This window comes from Tamandua tetradactyla, chromosome 9 (genome assembly GCF_023851605.1).
Source record: "Tamandua tetradactyla isolate mTamTet1 chromosome 9, mTamTet1.pri, whole genome shotgun sequence".
NCBI classification, from domain to species: domain Eukaryota; kingdom Metazoa; phylum Chordata; class Mammalia; order Pilosa; family Myrmecophagidae; genus Tamandua; species Tamandua tetradactyla.
In genome coordinates, this window is record NC_135335.1 from 107509332 (window position 1) to 107535115 (window position 25784).

Below are 25784 nucleotides of genomic sequence, written 5' to 3' on the forward strand. Positions count from 1 at the left end.
AAATACTGTATGGTCCCACTGATGTGAACGGACATTCGAGAATAAACTTGAAATATGTCATTGGTAACAGAGTTCAGCAGGAGTTAGAAACAGGGTAAGACAATGGGTAATTGAAGCTGAAGGGATACAGACTGTGCAACAGGACTAGATACAAAAACTCAAAAATGGACAGCACAATAATACCTAATTGTAAAGTAATCATGTTAAAACACTGAATGAAGCTGCATCTGAGCTATAAAAAAAAAAAAAAAAAAAATTAAGCCTAAGAGTCAGCCTCAAGAGAACCTCTTTTGTTGCTCAGATGTGGCCTCTCTCTCCAGCCAACACAGCAAGCAGACTCACCACCCTCCCCCTGTCTACGTGGGACATGACTACCAGGGGTGTGGATCTTCCTGGCAGCATGGGACAGAAATCCCAGAATGAGCTGAGATTCAGCATCAAGGGATTGAGAAAAACTCTAGAATGAGCTGAGACCCAGCATCAGGGGATTGAGAAAACCTTCTCGACCAAAAGGGGGAAGAGTGAAATGAGGCAAGGTGTCAATGGCTGAGAGATTCCAAACAGAGTCAAGAGGTTATCCTGGAGGTTATTCTTACGCATTAAGTAGATATCACCTTGTTATCCAAGATGTAACGGAGAGGCTGGAGGGAACTGCCTGAAAATGTAGAGCTGTGTTCCAGTAGCCATGTTTCTTGATGATGATTGCATAAGGTTATAGCTTTCACAAATGTGACTGTGTGATTGTGAAAACCTTGTGTCTGATGTTCCTTTTATCTACCTTGTCAACAGATGAGAGGAACATTTGGAATTAAAATAAATAATAGGGGGAACAAATGTTAAAATGAATTTAGTTTGAAATGCTAGTGATCAATGAAAGGGATCAGTAAGGGGTATGGCATGTAAAATTTTTTTTTCTGTTTCTTATATTTTTCTATTGGTTTTTTATTTCTTTTTATGAATTGATGCTAATGTTCTGGGAAATGATCATGATGATGAATATGCAACTATGTGATGATATTGTGAATTGCTGAGTGTATGTGTTGGGAATGTTTGTGTTTCTTGCAATTTTTTTTAATTAATAAAAAATTTTTAAAAAAATTTACAGAGAAGAGGAGGAAGAAAAGAAAGCTAAAAAAAAAAAAATATATATATATATATATATAGACATTCTCTTTTTCTGCCTCAAACAGGGAAAGCAAAACAGGCCTATTTGTTTGCTTTGTAGGGAGAAGAGGCCCCAAAGGATTTAGGGATTTTTTTTATTGGCTGAATCTACTGACTTTAGGGCAATATAGAAGAATTGAATCCCCAACCTAATAGGCTGCTGTGCTCCCATGAGTCATGACTATTTTCTTTGCTGATGTGGGCCCTCCACAGGTGGTTGGAGCTGAATGTTTCCACTTACCATGTGGAATAACTCCTCACAATAACTAGGAAGGCCCTTCAGCAAATCTTCTGTTTGGTTTGCATGCTCCTGAGAATAAGACAAAGCTCTGTTGTTTAAATAGCAAAAGCTTTGTTCTTCCAGACCAAGAGGGAAGCTGTAGCTCTGCCCAAAGTCACTTGGTCTGAAACTGCCTATGGATGACAAGAATGAAATATTATTTTAGGCTGCCCATCAACATCAGTCACTCAGTCTCGTCTCCTGGCTTAGGAAAACAATGACTCAATGTGGCCTTTTTTGGACAGACTACAGCCTTAGGAAAATACTGTTCCACATGCTTGGAACTAGGGCTCTTCCTGCAGGACAATAAATGGAGGCTATTCAAAGCCCACTTGGTTTTCTCTCTCTGAAGTTTGGACATGTGAACACAGCTATTTGTACTCATACAATGAAAGGAAAATGGAAATTGTGATAGAAAAAAAAAAGCAAAGTATTTTCCTTCTCCATACCAGGTGCTTGAAATGTGTTTTACCGCTTAGTTTTCACAGTAACTCTAAGAAATTGGTATTATTATCCCCATTTTTAGAGATGAGAAGCCCAAGAGTCAGAGAGGTTAAATAAATTTCCCTGAGGACACAGAATTGGTAAGTGGCAGAGTGGGTGTCAAATAAAAATGAAAATAAAACTAGCCCCAATTTCTACCTGCTCATATTTAAATGAGCAAATGTCCCATATTTCTGTCAATATAATTATATATAAATGGGATCATTCTGTTTCATAGATTGCTTTTTATCACTAAATAATTTTCATGTCAATATATAAAGGTCTACATCATCACTTCTATTGACTACACAGAATTTCACCATAGGTATTGCCAAAATCTATTATGCCAGTCCCCTACAGATAAGATTGAAGTTATTTCTAGTTTTCCCTATGAATATGCTTTTGCAAACATATTTTTAACATATTTATAATCATCTCCTTAACGTTAACTCCTAGACTTACAATTGGTAGGGCAAAGAGAACATGCATTTACAATTCAGTATAAACTGTCCAACTGCCCTCCCAAAAGATTGTATTAGGCTAGCTGATAGAGTGTGCCCATTTCTTACATCCACAGACATACCAAATTTAGCCAATCCTTTTCATTTGTTCCAAAATGATGAGGTAAACTACTATTGTTATTTTTATTTGCATTTCTTTGAACATCAGTAAGGCTAAGCATCTTTTCCTACTTATAGGTCATTTGTCATTTTTCCAGAAATTAATTATCCCTATCCCCTTTCTATTTTCTGTCGGAACCTGACTTCAAAATTCAGGGCAAGTACTTTTTCCCACTCCTTGCTACTTTCTTATTGTCTGAGCTCTGCAGAACCAGTGTATTTGCTGATCTATCAGAGAATTTGATCTATAGCCAAGGAAACTTTGGCAATATATAGCCAGGGTGACTAGTCAAGTTCCATAAGGCATGTTCCAAAAAGGAAAAATGGCTAGGTCTGAAAAACAGAACATCATAAACATTGCCCTCGCTTGCCTACTTCAGAAATAGGTCATTTTCTGACTTTATCAGCAGCTATTTATCTTATAAGAAACAATGATCCATTCAGACTTAATATTGTTCTTCTGCACAGAGGAATTTGGATAACAGAAGAGGGGACAAGAACAGATTGAAGGAACATGCTCAGAAACAGGGTAAGGTAGAGGTGGGCTGGGTGGAGAGTCATTGCACACACACACGAACGCAGTTTTGTGCCTTGAACAAATGTAGATCACAAAAACTCATAGATTCTTTGGGCTGAGATGCAATTTAGAGATGCCCTCGGTCCAAGGAAGTTTAAAGATATAACAATTTGTCTAAAATCAGTTCACAAATTGTGGTCTCGTGATTTCCTAAGCAGAGCCACTGAGTGACACTGGCCAGAAGTAAAGCCTAAACCAGATTGAACCCCCACAGCTTTTAAAACATTGATTCTACTTCTCAAAGTACCAGGATTGTTGAAAGGTCTTGAGGCAAGAGCACCTTCTCCCTACACCGAAGAACTTATACAAAGGGTGTCTGGAACATATAGCTTGCCAATATATCAGCTTCTAAAGTGGGCAGGGTTCTGAAGGGGAAGATATCAGGCTGCCCTCTGGTTCCCTCTTTTAAGAAAGAATATGACCAAATCCAAAAAACAAAACAGGTCTGGTATACAGCTCTTATGCTAACCAACTTTTTTACCTAATAAACCTTCTCTCTAGTTCTGAGCAAAAGAAAACTAAGGCTGGCCCAATGGCAGCCACAGCCTCCCAGATAGGCTTCTGCCTTCACCCCAGGCAGACCCCAGTTTGACATGACCAAAACCGATCCCATTTTACCAGCAGAAAAACACATGAGTCAGTGGCCCCACATTAATTCCATCAAGATTATCCAAGACAATAGACCATCAGCTCCCCTCCAAAATACTCATGATAATCCCATCATGACGCTCTAGCCCAACCTGAAAAAAGGCTCTATTCCACCCACTTTAGGTCCTTGGCGAGGCCTAGAAAGACAGCCTCCATATTTTTCAATTTGAAAACATTTTTCTTTTTTCTTTAAACATCCACATGCGCCAAATAGTGTAAATAGTTCACATTGAGAGTGAAACCATATTCAACAACTGGCGAAGCATATCCAGGTTTCTTCTTAAAGACCATGAAGAAAGGATTGAATCACCTGCCTTGAGGTTGACCCGCCTTGAAGGTTAACCCTGGACAGCTTAACAGACTGACTTCCCCTCAGCTTCCTCCCCAGGAAAGAGTGATCTCATGCTGGTGCCTCTCTTTCCAAAACTTGATGCTTATTTTAGAAGAGTTGTATGGATTCCCAGACACCTTCACATAGGAAGTCTGAAACCCTGAATCAAGGAGAAACTTTCAGTGAATTTCAGCAACCCTGTTGGTCATTGAAGATTCTAAAAATAAACAGCAAAGAACCCAGTCAGGGGAAGTTAAACTGTTAGTCCAGAACATTTATGAGCACACGTATTTTCAGCAGAGATTTGCTAATCCTTGTGGTTTGTTTTTCTCATCTCCTTTGGAGTCTTCCTATCAACAATCACTGCTCCAGGGGCCTTTATTTGCTGACTCTGAAGGTTGGGCTCAGGTATAATTGGAGTTTGCTTCTTGCAACATTCATTCAATTTAGATGCGCATGTTTGCTTCTATTCTTCGCCCCCCCCCCACCCCCACCTCTACCCCAGCAGGATCCCAAAGAAACCAACATCAGGTTCCATGGATGGAAGAGTTACCACTTGGAAATATTTAAGATTTATTTTAGAACCATTAATACAATACACTTTAAGCACTACTACTTTAGGGAAAATATTTAATTCCAAGATTATCCAAAAGGATATTTGGCCCCAAACTAAGCATCCAGAAGGAACTCAATAAATGAATGTTAACTAGTTTATAATTATTAGGATAATAATAGTAACAACACCACGCATGTGCTAGCAACTTTGCTATGTTTAAGACACATGTCATTTAAATGACATTCAAAATCCTCTGGAGGATGGTGGCTCGGCAGGCAGACTTCTCGCCTGCCATGCTGGAGACCCAGGTTTGATTCCCAGTGCCTGCCCAAGTAAAAAAAAAAAAAAATCCTATGGAGGACCGAGCATGGGCTCTGGAACACACAAATGAAGGTTTAAATCCTGGCATTACCCCCTTATTAGCTGTGTGACCCTGAGCAGTTTACTTAACTGATCTGAGCCTCAGTTTTCTCAGCTGTAAAACATGAATGATAACACCTTCCTTGCAGAGTTGATGACAGACTTAAAGATAACATATGCCAGCAGAGTACCTGGCATGGAGTCAGCATTTAAAAATGGAAATTATTATTATAGTGAAACAGGACTCATATAATTATCTTTCTATTACAACTGCAGCAACTGAGGCTAAGAGTATTAAATGATTCATGCAGTCACTATGGCCAGTAAACATCAGAGCTAGAATTCTCCACACTGTTTCAAAACCCAATGTGTGAAAAGCAGAATTATTGCCAAAACAGCAGTGTTGATTTCTGGATCTCAAATAATAACTGATCCATGCTTTCAGCAGCAAAGAAGGCAATTCAATTAAAATTCTGCTTGTGCGCTAGTGCTCTCAATGGGAAAAAAAAATTTAATACATGAGGATCCCTCTTCTCATTTGGACACAGCCAAAATTTTCTAAGGATTCCATGTAAGTTGTATCTTGACTATAACGCATGTCTTTTTTCTGACCTACTTTCAAAAACTTACTAATCCTAATACAGTGCGTCACTTGCCCTTGAGCTAAAGTGACAATAATTTCTAAAGCAAAATAGACCCAGTAAGAGAAACTTGTTACCTCCAGAATGTTGCTGGAGGTCTTTGGTTGTTAAAATATCATTTAAAATATGCAGCCCTGCTCACCAAAGAATTTCTGACAAGTGATGGGCAGAACTTTTTTTCTGTGCTTTTTCAGTTCTGGAAATGAAATATCAATTCTTTAACAGTGCTGGGATATCTTCTTCTTCTTCTTGGAACTTCTTTATAATAAGAAAACAGTATTAACAACAATTTTAGACTTGTCTCCTGAGAATAGGAAATAGAACTTGACAAATAAGAGTAAAAATGGAAGGTGCTCTCTGCAGGAAACCTCAACTGAGCTTTTGAGAAATCACTGAAATAAGCTACTGAAGTTGAGTATCATACAAAATTTTGTATCTTTTTAATGATGTAGCCAGAATGTCTGGAGTACATTGTCACACTAGTGCCAATATAAACTCTAGTGAACAAAAATTGGAGAAAAAGAAAAATAATCCAGAACCCTCAGTCATCCCCTACTTGGCAGAAAACAAGTCAAAACATGTCATGATCTATAGATCACATACTCTACCTGCTACAAAGAATGCCAAAGGTGTAATTATTGATTTGATTGCCGACTAGTGTGCTTTTAGCCAACAATTGCTTCATGTTATCAGTAAGTTTTTCTATTTCTTCATTCTTGGCTCTCATTTTCTTTACCTTCATTGTATAGTTTAACTTTTTATATATTTATGTCTATATTTATATAACAAATATTCACTTATTTGTTACTTCTTGCATTTATTTCTATTCCTCCCTTTATCTCTCTTTACTATGCGCAAATGCTTTCAGAAGAATCAAGTGCTATGAAAATATAAGGTAGTTGTATAATTTATACCTCTTATCATCTTTACTTTTCATGTCTTTTGCATTGTCACTGTTTTTTTACAGCTTGTTCCTCCTGCTTTTGTCTTATCTGGTCTTCTACAGGTTTTTCAGAATATGGCACATAGGTATTAATAATAGAAGCAGGGCTGAACAGCTATTACCTTTTTTAAATGTGGAAGTATCCAGTAAGCAAGGTAACATTCATTAAAAGCCATTTGAAAACATAATTATTATACAGAAACTTGGAGGAAATTGCCAAGATATAAACGACATGTTTCTTGCCCTTAATAAGCTTGGAGCCTGGTCAGAGTGACAAACCACACAGTGAACAACTGAAGGAGACATCTACAAGATGGCATGAAGGTACAGATAAGAGTTCAAACAGAGGACCAAGTCTGAGCCAGGCAGGTAGAACTGATTATGGAAGATTTTCAGAAGGTGACTTTCAAAGGGAAAAGAAATAGAAATCAGAAGTCAAAAGGAATAAAAGCAATCCAGCTGACCCACCAATGTTATTAAATCATTTTCTATAACTCTCTGCAGTCTGATAGAGACTATTCAGTTTTCCCGATACCTTCTTTATTGCTGCCCTGAGTATATTATAAAAAGCTGCTTTGGAACTTAAGAAAGCTCTAATATGTTTTACTTTATGCAGTTTTTACTTCTGTGAGCTTGCATGTGCTTTGCATAACTACAGTCTGTTTCTTTAGTTCTTTCAGGTTTATTCAGGTCTTACAAAGTATTTATTTTTAGCATGGCATGTGAAAAGCACTATCATTTTTAAAAGCTATTCTGTGGCATCTGCTGTTGGAGGTAGACGGCATCATACCACAGCAGCCCTTGAAACGTTAATTCATCTCTCACCAATGCTCTATATTGTCCCTGAGGCAGTTTCATTCTTTCTGCTAAAAAGATCAGGTTACAAAACAGCCTTCTCCACATTGAAATGGGGAAGCTAAAGCAAAACGATCTCAATACAGACTGAATCTGTTAACCAGTTGATGAACTTCAGTAAGCTCCAAGAGTGGAATGTAATCATTTCTACCATCCTTTCAAACCAGACTCTTCTTTTTCAAATGTATTTGATATTAAAGTAGATGTAATGACTTTAACTCAAAGATCAAAATTTACAATGGTTAGAAAAAAGAGCATGTTGGGGGTGGGGTTGGTAGAGAGCTTTTAAACAAGAAGTCGAAATCCCTGTACCACAAGTGTTTTGTCTAGTTGTTTTCTTAATGCCAGATTATGGGTTGAAGCACAGGCTGCAAATAGGGGAACTCCCCTAAGCCTGGCCCACCCCACACAAAAGCATAAAATAGCTCACCCATCTATTAGTAGGGGGCATGTTTTTTGTCTCAAAATAAAGGCTAGAGGTTGGGCCATGGTGGCTCAGCAGGGAGAGGTCTCGCCTGCCAGGCCCAGAGACCCGGGTTCGTTTCCCGGTGTCTGCCCATGTAAAATAAATAAATAAATAAATAAAGGCTAGAATATAAAATTCAAATAACTAAATGGAATGAACGTAAATCTTGTATTTGCACAAAGGTGTGCATGACTGATCTTTTCTGAAAGCTAGCATTTCTCATGAAAAGAGCTTTTGATAACTAAACAGAGTACGAGGGAGGAAGCACCACAAAATGAGGAGACTGAGGCAGTAGGAAGAAAAAATCTACTTGTACACGGTATGCAGGGACCCATGTGATGGCACTGACATTATTCAACCCCCACTGTGCTCTTCAGTGCTCTCTCTCTACCACGGTGCCTACCTAGGAATCTTGTACAGCTCATATGCTTGCTTCCAGTAAAGTAAACTTAATAAGGCCCAAGTTTCACCCCTATGACTTTGGGTTTTAAGTAAAGAACATCAGGATAAAGCATTCATCTCACTGGCTTTCCCTCTCTCTGCCCAGCCCTGTCTTTTAAATGGAGAATGAAGAGCTCTCAATCCCAGAAAGCATATCAATGCACATTTTTCTCCATTATGAGACACTGATCTGTGCATTCATAATACAGCCACAGGTGTTCGCACACTGCCAGCCAATATGCAACTTGCCCAGTCTTTTCATCATAGGCTTGATTTAGCAGGCAAATTTTCAGAACTCAGCGCTGATGGATATATCCTGGAGTCAACTTCAAAGCCAGACCTTAGATATATGGCAACAAAATAATCTTAATACTCCAATTATAAACATCTACTTTGAATTACAATTTGCATGTCAAACCCTTCATCCTATAAATTCTACCCTTGAATTTTAAATTAGTTACAGAGTCTCCTGATTTGGTCATTAGTTTCTTCCTCAAGGTCAGTTCTATCATCATATCTAATATATATATATAGCTTTGCTAGTTGGCAGGCTCTTGGAAGGATTAAAAGTTACCCTGTCTGGCTCCTGACCAGCCTGGCAACAGCTGGAGAGCCCATGGAGCCAACCCAATTTGTAACATCTTCAAAGATTTCAAATATAGAAGCTAACCAGAGTGGCTTAGGACCTTCCTGTCCTATGCATAAAGTTTGAGGCCAAGATAATCAATCTTTGAAAGTCTGTTAAATAGAGACGGGCAAACAAGCAGTCAGCGTTGTTGAAGTGCCTGTCTCTGCAAAGTATATAGGAGATGACACAATTTCTGACTTGAAAGAACAAGTATATACATGCATATACACATGTATATACACTTGCACACACACATATATTAATACCCAGCCCTACACACAAGCACACGTGCAGAAATATGTAAACATAATCACACATACACAAACATAGAGACTTACATATATGCACACGTACACATAAACATGCTCATGCAAACATATGTTCTGGGAGACAGAATATACAAATGAACAATGACCAGGGAACTGACCCACTGTCAGTAGTACCAGACCACAAAATACGGGTCCACATGTGTAACAGTCACTCCAGGAGCTGCCAACATCTACAGTAAACACCCCGGAAGTCAATCCACAAAGCCCTCCAACCCTCGATTCAAAATAGCCAGGACTTAATCAATAACTAATAGTTTCCCTAATTTTTGCTCCTGCTTCCAATTTAGAACCAACCAAAGAAAGCCAAATATGCTCCCTGAACCAATCACTTAGGATGCCCCACTTTAAGTCAGTCCACTTCCAGCCTCTTCATGACAACAGCCTCCAATAAGGGCACACTTGAATCTTCCCCCTTTTTCTGCTATAAACGTGCCCACTCCCCTGCCTGCCTTGGATTCTCTGCCAAACACCAATAAGGGTAGCTGACTCCTTTACTGTAGCAAACTCTGAATAAACAGACTTTGTTCTCATTTGGGTGGTCTGCAGTTATTTCTACCAAACACACACATACACACATGCTCCTGATACAATGGGGAAATACTTAGGAAATCCCAGATGGAACAAACATTTAAAAATTAATACAAAACTACTATCAAGGCTCTGAGGTTCAGAGCTATCTAATGCCTCTTGGAGCTTCCAAACAAAAAACCAGGCTTAAGAAACAATGAGGGAAGAGCGGAGGAGGGTGTGAATATCTGAAAAACTGGAAAGTACAAATCATATTCCCAACAGAGAAGAGAAGAAAAAAGCCTAATGCTGTCAGAGAAAAGCAGACCAACTTTAAAAATTACAGAAAGAGCAAAAAGGAGAAGAGAAAGAGAGTTGCAAAGGGGGCTGAGCATGAAGGTTTAAGCTGAAAAGGGCACTGGGGGAAGAAAAGGGGCTTGTAATGGAAGAAATGTGAAATAATTGAATTTCTACTTTAACTTTCAGCCAAAACAAGTTATGGGACATTTTGTTTTTCATCAGAGGGTTTACAGAACAATCATGCACAAAACAGGATTCCCATATACCACCCTTATACTGCCTTGCTTTGGTGTACAAACACTCACCTAATGCTCTTTGAAATTAGCCTGTAAATTGGATCTGAAAATGGAGTGCAATAAAGTCATCACTAACTGACCTGCACTTATTTGACTGAAAAACTGCATCTCAGTAAAAATACTTTTCAACATTTTTTCTAATGATAAAGATATACAGCCATTTAGGGCAGGCCATGGTGGCTCAGCAGGCAGAGTTTCCGCCTGCCATGCTGGAGACCTGGGTTCGATTCCTGGTTCCTGCCCATGAAAAAAGAAAAGAAAGAAGATATATAGCCATTTAGATAACTAGAAAAAAAGAATAAGGAAAGAAAATGTCCCATTACCAAGAGATAACCTCACAACATATATTTTTCCAACCATAAATATACAAATGTGCATAATATCTATAAAATCACAATTTTGCTATATATGCTATGATTTTTTTACATGATATTTTATCATGGGCCTTCATGATATAATATGATCTTTTAAATGCCATATTAAAAACTGCATTTCTGTTGTGTAGAAGTATCATTGCTTAACTTCAATTTTTAGACATTTACTTTGATTCCTATTTTTTTATATTACAAACAATGTTGTGAATATCTTTATACATACATTTTTGTCTGAGTTTCTAATTACTTAGAACAGATTCTTAAGGGGCAAATTTAATACTTGCTTCTCCTGATGCCAAATGTCTCTTAACAAATTTTGTACCAATTTATATTCCCATTGATGGTATATAATGTTTTTCCCACCGAATTGTAGACAACAATGATTAATAAATTAATTAATAATATTTTTTAAAGATCTGCTAAATTGATAGGGGTGCAAAGTACAATGCCAAAGGCACACAGTACAAATTGACATAAATCCAGTGTATTGTTTACAATATAAAGTCAATTTTTGTGTACAGATGTTCTTACACACTTTAGAATCACAAATCCCTTTGAGAATCAGATGAAATTTATGAACCTCTTTCTGTGAAAATGCTCAGAGACCCCCAGATCTCATCCTCAGGGGTGACTTCTCAACATCTGACCTATATGGAACTTCTAGAATACAACTAATAAGTAACAGCTCTGCTATTTGAGCCCAGGTTTCTATAAGAAATTTATATTCTTAACAGCTATATTATATTATATTATAAAGCATTTTAGTACAGGGAAAATCATTTTTAAGGTTAAAAAAAGCTTAGTTCCCATTTTAAGCACTATTTTAATACTAAATAAAGATAATATTGAAGCCAAAATATATTTATACGTGAAGAAATAAGTCCTAAGTCAAAAATACAACCATATACCAAATGAATTCAGCATGAAGATGTAGTATTTAGTTACTTTTCTGACAACCAATATAGTCAATGAAACACGGCTTACAACAGCCATGTAAAAATAAAATTGTAAATTATCAAGAAATCTAATATGTAGCAGGATCTTTGGTGCTGATTTCATAAATAAATAAATCAGTAATTACATAAAATATAAACAGATCAAATTATTTCAGTTAAAACAATGATTTTTAGACTGGATTAAACAAAAACTATAAGTTACTTATAAGAAATATTCTGTTAATATAAGGGTACAAAAAAAATTGAAGGTGAAGGATGAAAAAAGTTTTACTAGGCAAACACTACTCTTAAAGAAAGCTGGGTTAGCCATATTCATGTCACACTAAGTAAATTTTAAGACAAAAATATCAATATTTGCAAGCAATGTCATTGTATTATTCAAGAGTCTATAGAGAAAATATTTGAATTAATTAGAGAGTTTAGCAAGGTTGCTGAATGGAAAACCATTGTACTTCTGATACTAGTAAAAGAGAGTGAAATTTACAAAACAATATAATTTACAACAGTATCAAAAATATCAAATACAAAGAAATACAATACAAAGGGCTATTTTTCTATCTTTGTGTCACTACCAGACTGTCTTAATTATTGTACTTTATAATAAATATCGAGATCTGGGAGAGTAATTATTTCATTTTGTTTTTCTTTAGGGCTCAATTGCTATTCTTGTCTTACTGTATTTCCATATAAATTTTAGAATAAGATTGTGAATCTCCATAAAAATACAGCCTGCTGGCACTTTGATTGGGATAGTATTGACTTTCTGGATAGGGCTGACATCATTATACTTTATATCATTTTCATCCATTATCATAGTTTATTTACATCCCCATTTATTTAGATCTTTAATTTAAAGATATAAGAGCTCAAGAAACAACCACTGCAAGGTCCTCCAGATCAGGGGGCTTCAAATTGCAGGCTGTGGTTTAGTGGGTTTTGACCAGCATTATTTTCAACAAAATGGAATAGGATTGAAAAGATCAAAGTGCATCCATCAATGTGCAGTAACATTAAGGATGGTTTCATGGCACTTTTGCTTAAGCTATACACACACCAATATAGGCACATGTGTATAGACTTTGATTTAAAATCTGTTATTTGTTGTAGATTACAGTCAAATATATTTGAAAAACTGTGCTCTGGAAACTCTTCCATCAGAATTCTATGTGTTATCATATGTGGCACAATTTTTACAATCGCTCAGAAGTATGTTCCCTATGATGTAAAACTTAGTTTTGTGAATGTTAATTTGTCATAGAATAGAATTGAATGAAAGTTTAATGGTAAAAGATTTTAATTATGAATCAATTTAAGAAAGAACATAGGTTATGAAGCGTTAATTAGGGAATATGAGAACAACAATGTAATCAGAGCTCAGTGTTTTCAAAGGAGGATGTTCAGAAACATTGGACTTTAGCTCAGGAAAGCAAAATACACTCCCTTTAAGAAAGGGGCAGGGGCAGGCCACGGTGGCTCAGCAGGCAAGAATGCTTGCCTGCTATGCCAGAGGACCTGGGTTCAATTCCCAGTGCCTGCTCATGTGAAAAATAAAAGAAAAGAAAGGGGCAGAAGGTGCTGCAGGAGCAACAAATGCAGACAAAGTACAGCTATCCAGGGAGGCACTTCTCTGGGTTGCCTCCTGGCTCCCCTCTACCAGTTCCTTCTGAAAACCACCCCTGATCTTTTTACCTGCTTGTGCCTTCCATACTCTTCCTTCAATGCCTGAATAGTCACCCTACCACTGATTCGTGTCTGCTCCTCCATGTCTTCCCCCAAGGACCACCTGGGCACTCTCCCCACTGTCTGGTTCAAGAAAAACATCTCCCATATGATGTCTCCAAGAAGACCTCAGTTGGGGCTTAGGCAAAAGAGACTGGGGTGTTAAGAGGTGAGAGGGAGAGCTTTAAACCTGAACCTCTGGGTTTGTACTTCCCCAACGAGGAAGAAAAATGTCTGTAATTCCCTAAAGGTCAAACACCTCCATATGGCATTACAATAATGAAAGAGATTAGAATAATAGTGATATTGATAATAATAATAATTAGGGTTAATACTTATTTAGCCTCCATTATGTGTAAAATATTCACAGCTTAATTCTCACAATAACACAGAGGTAGGTAAGGTTATCCCTCTTTACAGAAGAAGCAAATGAGGCACAGAGGTTTTAAGCAACAAGCGCATGACCTCACAGCTAAAAAGCTGTGGAGAATGAAAAGAAACTATAAAGTAACTAAGAAAGAAGAGAATGTTGCAATTATCAGCTAGACAAAGTGGGACTCTAATTTTACAGGGCAACTCTAATTTGCCTATACTTACAACTACAAGAATTCTCACACACTAAATAGATGCTTGAACTCCGACTGCCTACACCTGTCAATTTTTGTGTAGCATCTGTAGAAATAAGCATTATCAATCTCGGGGAGTTTTTCCCCTAAGAGAGATATGGCCTTTGTAGCTTACAAACTAGAATCCTTATAAGGAAACGCTGACAAGTTTCAGGGGTTCATCAGGACAATCCAAAAGACAAGAAACCTTTGCATTAGATGACTAAAATTCATCCGGTTTATTTGGGACAGGTCTGTTCCTTACTTCCAAATAAGCCATTTAACCCCATGCACCCAAAATCACTGGGGAAAAAGGGTACCAAAGTCACAAGGTCCAGTAAAACAAACAGGCCAAAGTAAAGCTAATATCAAATGGCTGAGTTAAACATTGATAATTAGATAGTGGGTTCTCCACCAAGTTTCTCAAGGAACTAAAAAAGATGCTTAAAGGTAAAGAAACAAGGAAGGACAGAGCCAAAGATCTATTACTCGTAAATTTGAATTACTTATTAGAGAGAAAACTTTCATCCTGACATTTAGACATTGCTTATGTGATGTGCACTGCCACATTAGAACCCTGGCCTAAATTCAGTGGTTTAAAAAGAGTTAGTCTCTACACGCACCCATCTCCAAATGCCAGCTGAGAACTCATACCTCATACCTTTTTCATCCAGAAAATTAAAATAGAGTATGCAGTCTCTCCCACTTCCTAAAATGGCCATTTGGTTAAAAACCCTGGTGATTAAGGAGTTAAAATTCTGTGCTAAGAACAACCCGTTGACCTTTAAATATGCTGGTTTGAATCCAATCACCTTTCAACAAGCATGAAATCTGGCACAAGGAGTACTAACGCACACCAATTATTTTCATAGTGTACATGACTGAGCTCACAGAGTCCTGTTTAGAAAAAAGAATAAATGTTCATTTCCCAAAAGCCAGACCCAGAAGCTTGGTGTCTCTGTTTGCTGGATTTTCCTTTGGTAACTGTCTCTAAAAGTGTTGTTGCAGAATTGGCCTTCCTTGAAAAATCACAGTTCCTTAAAGAAAATAGCTTTTTCATTTTGTATAGATGCAGTTATAGGAAATCATTTCCCCCAACGTTTAGCTCATCAAAAGTAAAAATAGCTGAGAAATAATTAATTACTATCCTCAGTGAAGAACATTGTATATGTAAAAGACAAAATTTCCCACCACCGCCCCCCCACCCCGCCCCAGTGAAGGACTGAAATGCCAAATCCTGCTTTGAGCAAATACATTAAAATCCAGAGATTCAAAACCAATAGTGAAGAGAGTGTCCACTTGCTTAAATGATTCTTTGCTTTTGAAAAGTATTTCCATGGGGGTCATTTACATAGTGAGATTCCTTCGTGTCTTTAAAATATAGCTCAATTTACAAAAATTCAGTCACAGGCTTTTTAAGAACGCACGTTGAGGCTGTCGTGGGGCAGATGGAAGCCCTGGCTGACAACCGTGCTGTGTGGTCAGGTAGCCCCTGGCCAGCTGTGAGCCTGTGCCCTACCATCTCCTCTTCTCTGTCTCCATGGTCCCCTCTCTATTCCATTCCACCCCGTTTTCATCCCTGCACTTGCCACATACCAACCGGTTACATGGAACTTTGATTATTAACCTCACACCATGCCCAAGCCTGAGTATGTTTTTTTTTTTATCTTGTTTAATCCTTTGCTTTAGGACTGAGACCCTGAGGTTCCCTCAAAGTCCTGCTCTCACAGTTCCTAGCTCCAGTGAGAGACTTCTGCTGGCCACACCCAGGACCGTCAGCCCCTCCTTGCCACAATATTTGACTTTCCCCCTCATGCACTCCCTTTCCTCTTGTGTCCAGAAAGAGAAAGGTCAGGTTGGCACAGCAAGGAGGGCAGTGTCCCGGGCCGGTGCCCAGATCACCGCCCTCATCCCCCAATGCCTCTGCTTTGGGGCTGCAGAGGGAGGGGCTCAGTTCAGGCCTGGGTCGGGTACTGCTCATAGACCATGCCAGAGAAGCATCTGCCAAGCCGAGCACGGCCCCGCCACACAAGGCCCCTTGGAGTTTAGTGTCTACGGGATGACCTGAGGACTCCCCTAGAATCCAAGAGTCCTTTCTAGAGCCCTGATGGAAGCAGGCTCCTTCCACAGGCCACCTCGACAGAGCCAAGTGACTTCCACAACAGGACAGAACAGGCCTCCCTCCTGCCCCTACCTTGATTCTCACTTGTTTCAAAGAGGCAAAGCACCCTCTGTCAGCTACTTAAAGGCTTAGAAGCAGCCATAATTCCACTCCCATTTCCCTCCTTTCTCAACTGATTAAGGGCGAGAGCTCGGCATTGACACCAACTAGTAACTGATCACATCTCCCACACACACATCTGCCTTATCAAGATTTGGGGGTGGGGGGTGGGAAATGAATGCATCCTTTTGCTATCATCCTCCGCTCGAGTTCTAGACAAACTCACTTCACCTGAGCACAGGGTATGAACTACTACTACGTCTGCCCCTGATTTTCCATTATTCTCTTTACGTGCACTGAATGCCTCCTTGGTCACATCATCCTAAAGTTCATGACACTAAAGGCGACCCAACAGCCTTAGATGCTTGAAGAACTACATGGCAACATATTTAGCTAACATTTTCTGTTCTATTAATCAGGGGACACAATTCCGTTGTAGAAGAGACCTGCTCAGGCTTCCCAGCCCAGCCCTATTTCCTCTCCTTTCTGTCAGAATCCTACCGACCAAAACTTCCACCACAGAGGCAACGTGGCATCAGGGGAAGAAGAAGGCGAGACCTGAAGACAGAAGACTGGGGATTCCGTCTCAGCTCTGTTGTTTATTAACTGAGTGACTTTGACAAATCGCTGAAGGTTGCTGAAGGTTACTGAAGCTTCTGTTTCACCTTCTATAAAGTGGGATTTATGATATCCACCTAACTGGGTGCTATGAAGGAAGCAAATGAGATAATGGCACTGAACATACTTTTAAACTATAAATGGGGGGTGGGGGGTGGGCCGCAGGAATAGACAGGAAGGGGGAAGAGTGCAGGGGGCGAGGGGAAGGAAGAGGAGGGAAAGAGAACCGAAAAGAAAAGATCTGCTGTCCCTCACCCTTTCAATCTAGTCAGCAAAATTAAATCTTCTGACAGGAAGCCTAAAAAAATAATCTGAAAGATAAGATTCTTAGGACCTGCCAAAGGGAGAAACCCCTTTAATCTCAAAATACAGTTAAGAGCTTGGTCTGAGCGGCATGTTTTCCACTCCTGAGTGAAAAGAACACTGCACTACAAGCTCAGAGACTTTGACTTGCAGGAAAAAAATAAGACGTGCACCTCATTTCGTTCCCTGGGGAATAAAAACAAGAGCAATTGAAGGGCAAACTTCAGGAATGGGGGACACAAACACCTCAAACCATTAACTTACTTTATCCCCATGGCAAAGAATCTGGTTGCAACATCAACTTCAAGAGATAACTCCAGCTTTGTGTTTTCTGCCTAGTCCCACTCAAATGGGAAGTTCTGCGCAGAGGCCTGAAATAGAAAGCAGGAAGTCAGCATAACTGATTCCCCTAGCTCCCCCAATGCAAATCACCACACTCATTATAGATGAGAATTATGGTAAGGTGCAAACCACTATTTTTTTAACGAGGTCACATGTTCCTTGTATGTTTATTACACATTCTACTCCAGGAAAGAAATGAAACATCCATCTGCTCCCTTCCTTGATAAAGGAGGGAAGCAGAGATAATTGACAGTGAAGTAACAGCTACCAAGTGTGTTCCCATCGAAACCAAACTGCCACTAAAAATAATGACGGGCCCCTCTTTGATGCTCAAAGAATATTCTCAGAACTGGTTTTACTAAGGTCACTTTTTCTGAAGGAGTCCCCTCCCAACTTCTTCATTATTATTTGTGGTATCAACACCTTCTTAGCATTGATGTTTGAAACGCTCAAGTTCCAGTTGCCACCCCCAACACATTCCCCTTTAGTCGGTTTCTATCAAAAATCATCATTTCCATTTTACATCAGTCAAGACTTTGGCTAACTCTGCTATCACAACTGGACTCTGCTTTGCCACACCTTGCCACTTCCTCAACCATTTCTGGGCTGGATCCTCCCTACCTCAGGCTCCCTGCCTGCTCTCTTTCACAATATGCATTTCTTCAGCATACTGCTTTCCTCTAGTACCCCTGCTCAGGGGTCTGCACAGCTCCCTAGTACTTACTGATCAAATCTAAACTGCTAGCCAGTGGTATCACCACTTCTTCAGAGCTTAGGCAGTATTACAGTAGAAGGGGCCTGAGCTCTGCCTGCCACATGAACTGGGTAAGAATCTAGCTGAGGTAAGCGCTATTCCTTAGTGGCCACGAGCACCTGGGCAAATGATGAAGCCTCTCTAAGCTTCAGTTTCATCATTTGTGGAATGAAGATAATAAAACCTAGTTTCAAAGTTATCTGCAATCAAATGAGATGATAAAAACAAAGTGGTCATAGTGGATGTGATGGTCTGAAGCTATATGTACCCCAGAAAAACATGTTCTTAAGTGTAATCCATTCCTGTGGGTTTGAACCCATTGTAAATTGGACCTTTTCATGAGGCTGCTTCGGTTAGGTGTGACTCACCTCAATCAGGATGGTCTTAATCCTATTACTAGAGTCCTAAATAAGAAAATGGGCTCAGAAAGAAAAGAGAGAGAAAGCTACAGAAGCAAGAAGGTGAAATCAGTGAAGAGAAGGGAGAAACCGTAAGATGCTGCCATATGCCTTGCCATGTGGCAGAAGAGCCAACGATGGCTGGCAGCTGGTTTTGGGGGAAGAAAGCATTGTCTTGATGATACCTTGATTTTGACATTTTCCTGGCTTCAAAAAAGTGAGGAAATAAATTTCCATTGTTTAAACCCAACCCATTTCATGATATTTACTTTGAGCAGCTTAGGAAACTAAAAGAGTCTGCTTTCAGTAAGAGGAGGAATTAATGCTTATGGAATGTTTACCATGTTGCGGAATCTGTTCTAAGTGCTGTGCATGTATTTATGTTGGTGGCACTATTATCTTCATTTTGTAGAAGAGCAAATTGAGACAAGAGAGGGTAAGTAACGTCACTAAACCACCTAATGTATCAGAAGAGGAGCCAGCAAGCAGTCTGACTCCAGAGTCTGCATGCTTTATTCCTTGCTTTTCTGCCTCCCACTATATGCAATCTTCCCTGCCCTCACCCCCTTCCCTTCAGCTTTCACTAACTAACACAGCCCACATGTCCAACTCAGGCCTCCCCTTCCTTCTAGGCTTCACTCCACATACCAATCTCCCCTGATGCATTTTCTCTCCAGTCTTGCCTGACGTTTCCTTCCCCTCATTTTCTCTATACACAGGTATACCATCTCTCTACTCTTTTTCTTGCCCTCCACGTACATGATCTTGTAGTTGATCTCCAGATATTTCTGCAGTCTATTCCTAGAAACCCCACCAGGAAAACAGACCACATCTCCAAATTTCAACATATCAATTCTACCAACATCTCAGACACCATCACCAAGGCAACTCTCTTGGCTTCCATTTATTTATCCAGCAAACATTTACCGAGCATCTACCATGCTCGTTTTGGAGACACAAACTGAAGATTACACAGGCTCTGTCCTCCAGGAGCTACCAGTCTAAGAGATCGACCAGTGTTTGTGTAGAAAGTGTAAATAAGCTGTGATAAGTACCAAATGCACCACCCACTGTCTTAGGCTCTTCTCACTCATGCATTTCCCATGTCCTGCCCTACAGCAAGACCGTGACACTGCCCCTTCCTTTCCATCTCTGCTGCCACCCTCATGGTTCACTCACTCCTGACATTTTGCCTGAACCACTGAAACTGTCTCCCAAATTATCCCACGGTCTCATCCTTGTTCCTCAAATCTAGCCCTCCTACTGCTGGATATTGACTGATGATATCACTTGCATATTCAAAAACAATAAAGGCTGAAGGAATGAAGTGCAAAGTGCTAAGCTGAACAGGTAAAGCTGCCTTGGAACTTACTTGATTTCCTATCCTTAGTGTGAGTCATTCCCCTCCAAGAGTCTTCATCTCTATACTGCAGCTGAGAGAGACTCCTTGCAATTCTCAAAAAAATGACTCAAGGTTCTAGTTCCTATTGTTCACTTGGCACATCCTGCTTTCCTTTCCTTCCCCCATCATCTTTATCTCTGGAATTCAGATGTTCCTCAAGGTTCTGGTCAAAATCATGTCCTTCATGAAACCTTCTCTCATTCTCCCATTCTGTGGGATGGTTCCATCCTATGATTTGCTGTTGTTTATATACATTTGTATCCCTCTCAGGGCACTTACATTCTACCTTGCATTACCATTATTTGTATATTCTATTTAAGACCTCCGTATCTTTAGAACAGCTGCTTTGTTTTATCTTTGTCCAATGCAGTGCCTAGCAGCGTACCTTAAGGATAACACATGTAAATAAATAATGAATATATTATTTTTTAAATTTATATGTGTCATATTGGAGTAGAAATCTCAAGAGGATACAAGAAGAAACTCAAGTTTCTTCTTTTTTCCTTATTACTATCTAATCATTTATCCAATAAATCTTTTTTGTACCTCTAGACGAAAAAAACCCTAGAAGTACAAAGTTAAACAGGCAAAGCCTGGTACTCAATAAACTTACATTCTGTATCAAGTAGATTGGCACAAGATATAAATAAAATAGTAAGACACATGCAAAATATATGAATTGCAATTCCACCCCCAACTAGACATATGACCTTGGATAAATCTCTTACCTGTGAGCTAAGTATTCATAAACATAAAATGATAACCCACGGTAGTCAAGTTCTTAAGTCTAACCAACATATGGTCTCCTTTGCTAATGGTTAGTACTACCATGTTAGTAAATGCCAGTGCATTTGCAAAATAGATTATTAATGCTAACTAAGTCCAGGGAAATCAAGTAAGCAGCAGCTAAAACTGGCAAAAAAAAAAAAAGGCAGCTAAAATTTATAAAATTAGACAATAAGAAAAATGAATTATAAGTGCATCCTTAGCATTATTAGATAAATAAATCAGCAAAATTCAAAGCCATGGAATGCAGGGTATGTCTGTATATGCTCCTCAACTAGCTTTGGCACATAAAGGCTACTGTGAGATGTCTTTCCTCTGCTGACTCCATAAGGATGGAAATTAAGTCACCCTTCAAGATTTACAATTTAAACAATTTGAAAATTGTTTATCAGAATAGAAGTAAGTTTAAGCACCTTAAAGAGATTCAGAATGTCTCCCACATGAGTAGAGCTTGCCTTATAAAATTACTGAATATGCTGACATTTTAAAGAAAAAAAATACTCATTCATGAAAGACTATAAGATTTCCCTCAAGATTAAGAACAAGACAAGGATGTCCACTGTCACCACTGTTATTCCACATTGTACTGAAATTTTTAGCTAGAGCATTTAGACAAGAAAAAGAAATAAAAGGTATTCAGATTGGAAAGAAAGAAGTAAAACTTTCCCTATATATATATATTAAATGATTCTATATTAAAAATCCATAACACTTAATAAATGAATTCAGCAAAGTGGTAGCATAGAATTGCAACACGCAAATATCAGTAGTGTTTCTATACACTAGTAATGAACAATCTGAATGGGAAATCAAGAAAAAAATTTCATTTACAATAGCAACTAAAAGAAGCAAATATCAAGAATAAACATAACCAAGAATGGAAGGGACTTACACATGGAAAGCTACAAAGCACTGCTAAAAGAATCAAAGCCCAAATAAATAGAACAAAATTCCATGTTCATGGATTGGAAGATTAAATATTGTTAAGACATCAGTTCTACCCAAGGCAATTTATAGATTCAATGCAATATCAATCAAAATCCAACAACCTTCTTTGCAGAAATGGAAAAACCAACTATAAACTTTACATGGAAGGGAAACTGCCCTGATTTTTTTGGCTACAAACATCTTGAAAAAGAAGAATGAAGTTGGACTCAAACATCCCAATTTTAAAACCTATTACAAAACTACATTAAAAAAAACAGTGTGTCACTAGTACAAGGACAGACATATAGACCAATGGAATTGAATTGAGAGTTCAGAGATAAACCCTCACATCCAAAAAACCCCCAAGGGTTTTTTGACAAAGGTACCAAGTCCACTCAATAAGGAAAGTATAGTCTCTTCAACAAAAGGTGCTGAGAAAATTGGATCTCCATATATAAAAAAAAAAAGCAAAAATGAAGTGGTCTCCTACCTCATCCCACATACAAAAATAACTCAAAATAGGTCAAAGACCTAAGTATAAGAATAAAACTATAAAGCTCCTAGAAGGAAAGCATTGGGAAGCATATCAGGACCATGTGCTAGTCAGTGGTTTCTTAGTCTTTACCCCAAAAGCACAAGGAAAATAGATGAATGGGACTTCAGAATTAAAACTTTTGTGCATTAAAGGAATTCTCCTTGAAAGTAATAAGAAAGCCTAGACAATAGAAGAAAATATTTGGAAACTACACATATGATAAGGGTTTAATATCCAGAATCTGTAAAGAAATCCTACAACTCAACAAAAAGTTGACCAACCCAAGAAAAAAGCGGGCAAAAGATTTGAATAGACATTTCTCCAGAGAAGATGTGCAGCTGGCCAAAAGTACATGATAAGATGCTCAACATCATTATCTATTAGGGAAATGCAATCAAAACTGGAGGCCAGGATGGGAGAAGGGAATGCAAAGTTAATGCCTTATGCCTATTGTGTCTGGGATGTTGTAAAATTTTGGTGATGGTGGTGATGGTAGTGCAACATTGTGAATTATATATTTCAATTTACTAAAAAGGGAAATTTTAGGTTGTAAGTATTTACTAGAATAAAATTTAAATTGTTTCATTAAAAATTTTAAAAAGAGGACTATAAACAAACAGTGAGCCCTAATGTAAATTATGGAGTATAGTTAACAGCATAATTATAAAAATATTGTTTCATCAATTGTAACAAAAATACCGCACAAATGCAAAACATTACTAACAGTGAAAATTGTGTACATAGGAGTGGGAGGGTCAGGATATGGAAACTGTACTTTCTGTTATCCTACAACTTCTCTAACAAAATTAAAATACAATCATAAAAAAGCAGCATTGTTTGAAGATGAATCTGACTACCTTATGTAGAACAGATTGGAAAGGGCAGAGGCTGAAAACCAAGAAACCAGTAGCACAGAAGGAAAGAAAATTATCAAAACTAATATTATTAGTTGGGGGTGCAAGGGTAGGTCAGTGGCAGAATTCTTGCCTGCCATGAGGGAGACCCAGGTTTGATTCCCAGCCCACACACTTCCCAAAACAAACAAGAAACAAACAAACAAAATTCAATAAATGGTGCTGCAATAACAGGATGCTCACACGGAAAAAGAATGAAATGTGACCTCCGCCACATAGCATACAAAAAAAAAAAACCTAATATTATTAGTAACAGTTATTACTAGCAACTGCTTACTAGGAATTAGACTTTATTCAAAGTGCCTTACTTGAACCCTGTGTCATCCTTGTAATGTAGGGACTATTTTCCCATTTTACAGATGAGTTTACCCAATTCACACAGGAATTCAAACATAATCTGATTCAAAAGCTTCTGTGTTTAATTACTATCCAACACTCCTATGAAATGGAAAGTCAGGACATTAGAAAAGGAAAGGAGAGGTGAGCCAGTGCCTGAAGTGAAGGAGAGAGGTAAACACATTGTAACACCCCTTCACATCTTGACCCTTCCTTCCTTCAAACACTTTCCTTCTAAGATGGTAGGGAGAAAGTCATTCTCCAAAAGCGGTAGAAAGTTGTAGAGAGAACTAAAACCAGAAATTGTCAAAATTATCTGAATTCAAAAAGAGAGCTGAAGAATGAATAGGAATCACAGCTTGGTCCTGACCCAGATAGATAGTAAAAAATACAAAATACAACGTTGCCTCTTGATCTAATGAAAGGAGTAGGCAATTGGTGATATTCTTTTATCTTTAATATCTGAGAGGAATTTATACTATTAAAAACTTTCCTTCATGTTTATTTTCCTCAGACACAAGATATAACCCAACAATCCCTTAATAACTGAGCTTCTCTTGCAATTGCAATTTTTAAGGCATCTAAAATTAACGCTTACTCCAGAATCATCACCAGTCTCATTGAAATGCATTTATTGATCAATTGATGACATAAATGTATTAGCAATGCTAGAATAATACAGTGACCCCCAGGGCTTTAGAGGACAGAGCCCAGCAATTTGCTTAATCAATAAATATACTTCTTTATTTCTAAAAATCCCAGAATTAAGCAACAAAATACAACAAGCCTCTATTTGTGGAGAATCAATCTGCTGCCCAATTGGCATTAGGCAGGAGGCCAGTGGCCATGAGAACAAGCTGAAATTAATTAATGCACCAAAATAACTCAGTGTGAGGATACTGATCGTATCATTCTGTAACAACTCTAAAATCTTTTTTAGACATTAGTCTAATTTCTAAGTGAGCTGTCTGCATCTCTCTTACTCAGAATGCCTATTAGCCACATTAGAACTGGGGCCAGGAAATGACAAAAGAGGAACTTGAACAAAACTTTCAAAGGGAACATTGGTCCTTAAACGTCACCTGATGGCCTCTGGAATTTGCACCCTGTAAATGGAGAAAACTCATTCTGATTCAGATAACCGGCTCAATTACAGCTTGCTCAAAAATTCTTTTCCCTAAGAGGTAATGCCATCACTTATTGGAAGGACTGTTCTTGCTTACGGTAATTTATGTATTACTTTACATATTCAGCTTTCCTTGTACTTCACACACCTTGGACAGAAATGTTTTCTAAGCATCTATTGCTAGAGCACTCGGGGAATATAGAAGAACGAAGGGAGACACAACCTGCTTTCCAGGAGTCTCATGAGGAAGACTGGACAGATACAGGTAGAAGCAAAATGAACATGCATAGGTGAATATTTATGAACAGTGCTCAAAGCTTATGCCCTTGAAGTTGAACAAGCTGGGGTGGAATCTTGCCTCCATTACAACCTTGAACAAGTTTCAAACCTTCTCTATGCCTCAGTGTCTGCTTCTGAGAAACTTGGTTAACAATAGCACCCACTTCGAACGTAAAATGCTTACTTAACACATAAAAGGAGTTCAATGCATGTTAGCTGTCACTATTATTTTTTATATAGTTATTTTTGCTTTTACTGCTGTTATTACTACTGTCAACACAGCAACTCTCTTCTACATTTTTGCCCCATACCTTAAAGATAAGGAGGCTCCCAGGCTGCAGGTTGTCCAGTTCCGATGGAATAATTCATCTCAGGCAAGGAAACTAGGAGGCTCATGGTTTGTCAGAAATGTCAGAGAAAAATATTTCAGATAGAGGAGATGGCTGTAGGGGGAAGTAAGCATCACTCGGATAAAGCAGATAAGTAAGTTTGCTCTAAACGACTTCCTGAGCTGAGGAAGGGCACGTGTTCACAGATCATATGATTTTTCAGAGCTGGAAAGTGCCTTAAAATCAATCCTTCAGATAAGTTTCAAAATGTAGCTGTTGGGTGGCCACAAAAATCTTATGCCTTTCTCTCGTGTGATTTGAAATTTTGAAATAAATACAGTACCATCAGGAAAAGAAGATGGATGCAATGGTGACTTGGAAAAAAAATGTATTTTGATCTTGAAAGACACATTTTTTTCTTTGATCATGTGGCAA

General features: G+C 38.5%; 1 protein-coding gene across 8 annotated transcripts in view; it reads right to left on the reverse strand.

The window, feature by feature from the left end:
* Nucleotides 1-25784, reverse strand: part of PDE4D (phosphodiesterase 4D) — a 1724553-nt gene that overhangs the window by 1626706 nt on the left and 72063 nt on the right. For 6 of the 8 annotated variants that reach the window (XM_077117218.1, XM_077117212.1, XM_077117210.1 and 3 more), the window contains exon 2: nt 17486-17592. The gene's annotated coding sequence lies outside the window, so the exon portion shown is untranslated. Of the gene's footprint in view, nt 1-17485; nt 17593-25331; nt 25464-25784 lie in introns of all 8 variants that reach the window. The other 2 variants (XM_077117214.1, XM_077117215.1) reach the window with 1 other exon arrangement.